At 39.3% G+C, this 5,847-nt stretch overlaps 1 pseudogene; it reads left to right on the top strand.

The window, feature by feature from the left end:
• Nucleotides 1-2,581: 2,581 nt before the first annotated feature.
• Nucleotides 2,582-5,056, top strand: LOC102970214 (annotated as a pseudogene).
• Nucleotides 5,057-5,847: the final 791 nt, after the last annotated feature.

Genomic DNA, 5,847 nt, shown 5'->3' with positions numbered 1-5,847 from the left:
AATGCATAAGTGCACGTATCCACATTTACAGTATCTTACAGAATAGTTTTGCTGCCCTAAAAATATTCTGTGCTCTACCTATTCATCTCTATCCCTCCCTGACTAATCTATGACAACTGCTGATCTTTTTACTGTCTCCATAGTTTTGCCTTTTCTAGAATATCAAATAGTTAGAATCATGCAGTTTGTAGCCTTTTCAGATTTGCCTTTTTCACTCAGTAAAATACATTTAAGTTTCCTTCATGGCTTAGTAGCTCATTTCTTTTTAGCACTCAATAATATTCCATTGTCTAGATGTACTACACATAGTTTATTTACTCCTTCACCTGCTATTTCAATTTCATTGATTTCTGCTCTAATTTTTATTATTACTTTTGTTTTGCTTACTTGGGATTTAATGTATTCTTCCTTCCTAAAGTGAAAGCTTAGATAACTAATTTTAGATATTGCTTCTTTTCTAATATATTCATCCAACGTTGTCATTTTCCTTGTAAGTACTACTTTTGCTGCAACCCACAAATTTTGATAAATTGCGTTTTTATTTTATGTAGTTCAAAATATTTAAATTTCTCTTGAGGTTTCTTTTCTGGCCTGTGTGCTATTTAAAAGTATACTGTTTAATCGCCATGGATTTTGGGATTTTCTAGCTATCTTTTTGTTATTGGTTTCTAGTTTAACTCCTTTGGGATATGGGAACAGACATTGCATAATTTCTATCATTTTAAATTTGTTAAGATGTGTTTTATGGGCCAGAATTTGTTCTATCTTGGGGATTGCTTCATGTGAATTTGAGAAGAATGCATATTCTGCTGATGTTGGATGAAGTAATCTATAGATGTACATTATATATCCAGTTGACTTATGATGGTGTTGAGTTCAGTTATGTCCTTACTGATTTTCTTCCTGCTGAATCTACCCATTTGTTTTGTTTTGTTTTGTTTTGTTTTGTTTTGAGAGAGAGAGAGAGAGAGAGAGAGAGAGCATGAGCTAGGAAGCAGGCAGAGGGAGAGAGAGAGAGAGATACAGAGAAACTCTTCAGCAGGCTCCATACTCAGTATGAAGCCCATGTGGGGCTGGATCCCATGACCCTGGGATCATGACCTGAGCCGAAATCAAGAGCCAGACACTCAACTTACTGAACCATCCAGGTGCCTCAAATCTATCTTGTTCTGATAAAGGTGTGTTGAAGTCTCCAATCCAATACTATTGAATTGAGTGGCAATAATGGAACAATGATAAATAGACCTTCAGTAAAGGTGGTGAGGTATCCTTGCTCAGGCAAGCATTCCATTGTTCTATGATTAGGTCTCAGTCTTTTAATGAGTCTGTGCCTCTGGAATGTGATCTTCACAAGTACCTCCCCATTTTTTTCACTCCTTAAGCTGTGTAGGATAGCTAGAATGGGCTAGAGTTGGATATTTCTCTTCCCTTGGGTCATTTAGACTCTGGTAAAACCACAGCGGTTTAGGCTATGCTTAAATAATTTCTCCTACGGCAGATACTATTAAGAACAGAATGCTGTGGTGTATTTCAAAATGGTTCTTTTCCCCTCCCCTACTGTAAGCAGAAAGGGATTTTTCTAATATTCACTGTGATAACCTGGTAGAGCTCCAGGAGATAAAACTCAGAAAAGCATGGGGCCCCTTTTCTGATTCTAGGTCCCCTGAAGTTTTTATCTCTCAGACTTACTAACGCAGAGCCTTCGGCAGTTCATCATTTACAGTTCAGGATTCCCTTCCCTGGGATGATTTCTGCTCATGGGTTTCTGCTCTAGTAAGCTGCGATTCTTCATATTTGCCTATTGGTTTCTCCAAGTTGGGGGGCATTGGTTTGCTCTGTGACAGCCCTTCTGTCTTACAGACCTAAGAAAAGCTATTAGTTTTTCAGCTTGTTCAGCTTATTGCTTCTTGTTGAAATGAAGTGGCAACTTCTAAGCTTCTTCCCTGCTGGACCACAAACGTCGAGCTTCTTATAGTTTCATTTGAAAGGCCTAACATGACCTTAGATTTTGGGGTTTTTCACAGCTTTGGGGGTCTCTTGGCCTTTTAAACTACTGCATATTTTCATCTACAGAGAGGATCTCACTTGAGCCTAAACTGTATTCATTTTAATACAGGCATATTTAAGGCATTTAAGAAAACAGTAGGGTCTATGTACACGTATAAGTGAATACGAAGAAAAAAGTAAATAAAAGTAGAGTCAAGTCATATAAATTAAATGATAAATTAGCTTCGTTTCAGTTCCTTAATATACTTAGCTCTCTCTTGCCTAAAGAAAATAAATTTGCTCTGGTCTCTAAATGGAATATTAAATGCTCTGCATGGTTAGCTTTTCTTTTCAGGTTAAATAATCCCCAAAAGGTTTCCCTGACATATTTAAAGCAGCCACATACCTGTTATTTTCTGTCACATCACCCATTTTTCTTTTACTTAATAGGTAATGATTATTTATGGACATACTTATGTTCTATCTTTCCTTTCCTAAGACAAGGTCCAAGAGGTAAATACCCCTTTGACTTCTCTGTGTCTTAAGACACAAATACAAAACAGTTAAAAATACAGGAAGAAAAACTGTCACTGAGATGTCATGTTGCTACCAGGGCTGTCCACAGGCAGAGAAAGCTCCAGGGTACCTGGCAGCCAAGGGAAAACTGAAGCACCAACCACCAAGCCTTACTTATCTAAATGCAAAGGGTAATTGTCTGAATCCTCCACCTTCTAAATCTATTATATCAAAAAGGATGTTAGCAAACATCTTGCTTTGCCTATCAAAGCTACAAAACCCATCAGCATTAAACTCCAGCCTAAACCTGATAATATCACAAGATCGCAGAAGCCAACGTTGGAGCCACCAAAACTTCTGGGCAAAAGGCTGACTTCAGGCTGTGTTTCTTCTACCTCAAACTGTTAGCCTTCTAGCAATAGTCAACAACAGCATGAAGCTGGATCATCCACTACTGGAGAACTCTCTAGAAAAACCATGGGATCACTTAATATACAAGAAAAGAAAACTGCAAAGCAGCAGGTAGCAGATGGAGGAAACGCTAAACGTGCAGACCTTGTGGACAATAACCATGTTGAAAATGAAACCTTGGATAGCTTTCTAGAAGAGATTAACAGAAAGAACTTGCCCCAAACCTTGCCATACTCTGAGAGGAAACCAAATTCTAAATTATGGACAATAAATAGCTAAGCCAAAGACTAGCTCATAGTCAAACCAAGAGCAGTTTGGCTCCTAAACAAGCCTTGGGCAAAAGTTCAGGGAATGGTGCTGTTTTGAAAGACAGAGCTAGTAAACAATTTGTTGGAGAAACTCAAATTAGGATCCCACCCGTACAGTCACAGCAACTCTCTAGAGGAACAAATCTTGCAAGACCAGGGGAAAAACTCCCAAAGACAGTTTCCTCTCACTATGTTCAGACCCTTAGTAGGACTCGAGCATCAAAGAAACCAGTGGTCGAAGACATAAAGGATATAAAGATTAATAGAGATAAATATGAAAAACCAAATGAAGCTAAGTTATAATCACACACTATTACTGCGAAGAAAGTAAAACAAACCAAACCCTGGACATGCCCCAGTGTGTTTCTGGGAGGCTATACCAGCAGACATCTAAAATCAAGCAAAATCAGAAATCCACTCAACCTTGTTTTAGACCTCAGACATCACGTGAACTGCAAAAGTCAAAAGCCATAAACCAAAGTTCTAATTTGACAGTTGGCAGTTTCAATTCAGTCATTCCAAGCACCCCTAACATAAGAGCAAATGGAACCAGTGGGAATAAATGCAGCAGTGGCTATCAACAAAAAGCACAGACTTTGGACTCCAAGTTGAAAAAGATTCTTCCCCAGAACCGTTTTCTCAATAAGACAGCTCCCAAAACTCAAGCTGGTAACAAAACCATAAATGGAAGAAGAGTCCCAAATGGGACCCAAATTAATCCAAATATTAAGAAGAAGATCACAGCAGAGGATCAAAGGAAACACCTGGATGAATGGCAGAAATCTAAGGGGAATATCTATAAATGGCCTCCTATGGAAGTTGAAACAAAAAGAAAAATAGAGGAAATGAATATTTCATTCTGGAAGAGTATGGAAAAACATGAAGAAAAGAATGCACCACTTGCACTGTCCAAAAAAAATTAACTACACTCCAACAGAGTGTCTGCACCTCATTGAAGGGGTGTACGTTCTAATGAAATATTTATCATATTGCCTAGTTTTCCTAAGGCTGAAAATTTTCCTAAATTCTGAATCTGCACAGCAAAGTTGTCGCCAAGTAAAAGCACCTTTGATGTTACTGAGCTGTAAGAAAAGGCCATTCGAAATGGGGCAACACGGATATAAGAGTTGCCAAGAAGTTGTTCTTCGTAATTTGTAAGACCCAAACAGAATCACAGGAGTTACCTCTGACTCTTTGTTTGCTGAAACAGATATAACATCAATAGAAGAGCCGGGCGTAAGATGGAATCTGAAAAGTCTTGTCTTTCTTTAAAAGAGAGAGAGGGGGCGCCTGGGTGGCGCAGTCGGTTAAGTGTCCGACTTCAGCCAGGTCACGATCTCGCGGTCCGTGAGTTCGAGCCCCGCGTCAGGCTCTGGGCTGATGGCTCGGAGCCTGGAGCCTGTTTCCGATTCTGTGTCTCCCTCTCTCTCTGACCCTCCCCCGTTCATGCTCTGTCTCTCTCTGTCCCAAAAATAAATAAAAAACGTTGAAAAAAAAATTAAAAAAAAAAATAAAAAAAATAAAAGAGAGAGAGGAGTTTACAGCAACACCCCAAATAACCAAGACAGAAGAAGATCTTCATCTTGGTATCAAATTACAGATCACCTGGATCCCTAAAATAAGCGGAATGCCAGAAGTGCAAGGCTTGAAGCTCCTCACTGTTGTAAGGCGTTCAGCAAGGAGTGAGCACGATTAAGCACCCTGTGTCCCGCAATCCGGAAATGCTGCAGGAAGACAATTTAGAGGAAGCTATTAGAAGTGGAAGAAACAGAGTGTTTTATATTCTGTAAAAATGAGGCTTCGTAACATTATGGTTGAAAATCCTTGAGTCTTAATGTCTTAATGCCTGTTTTAAAAAGGTGTTTCAGAGCCTCCAGGAAACAAGAAATATCTTTGTCCAGGTGACCGGGAAGAAACTGTCTAATGGACAAGCAGATTATAGGCTCTCAGGATTTAGTAATTCACTGGGCTTAGGCAAATTTAACATCCCCTTAGGACTGTGTTTGGTTTATTTGTTTAAGATTGTAATTTGCCACAGTTTTATAGCATACATAAATGCTAAACTGTTGAATATTAGTTTACCCCACAAGTATGGTAAAACTTTTCACTCTATTGATCTACTTTACTCTCAACATAGTTCTTTTTTATAGCAGAAGTTTTGTGCCACAGTATGATAGACCTTCCCTCCAGCATCTGCCTTAGCAGAGAAGGTGAGACCTCCCAGCCTGAAGGAGTTGAGCTTAAAAGCTAGCCTCCCCAAGGACACCTGGGGGGCTCAGTCAGTTAAATGTTTGACTTCCGCCTAGGTCATGATCTCACCAGTCCCAAGCCTTGCATCAGGCTCTGTGAGCCTGGAGCCTGTTTCAGATTCTGTGTCTCCCTCTCTCTCTTTGCTCCTTCCCAGCTCTCTCTCTCTCTCTCTCTCTCTCTCTCTCTCAAAAATAAATAAACATTAAAAACAATTACATAAATACATACATTTTTTAAAAACCTAGCCTTCTCAACTAGATGCCATGTGACAGACCATCTGGTCAAATCCCCTCAATTTACAGAGTTGATGCTTAGCTATGCCTTTGCTCAGAGACTCCAAATGATTGCAAATGACTTTTTGTGCAACTTTGACCTC

The sequence above is a fragment of the Panthera tigris genome, chromosome B1 (assembly GCF_018350195.1).
Source record: "Panthera tigris isolate Pti1 chromosome B1, P.tigris_Pti1_mat1.1, whole genome shotgun sequence".
Taxonomy (NCBI): domain Eukaryota; kingdom Metazoa; phylum Chordata; class Mammalia; order Carnivora; family Felidae; genus Panthera; species Panthera tigris.
This window is presented reverse-complemented; position numbering and strand designations above follow the sequence as displayed.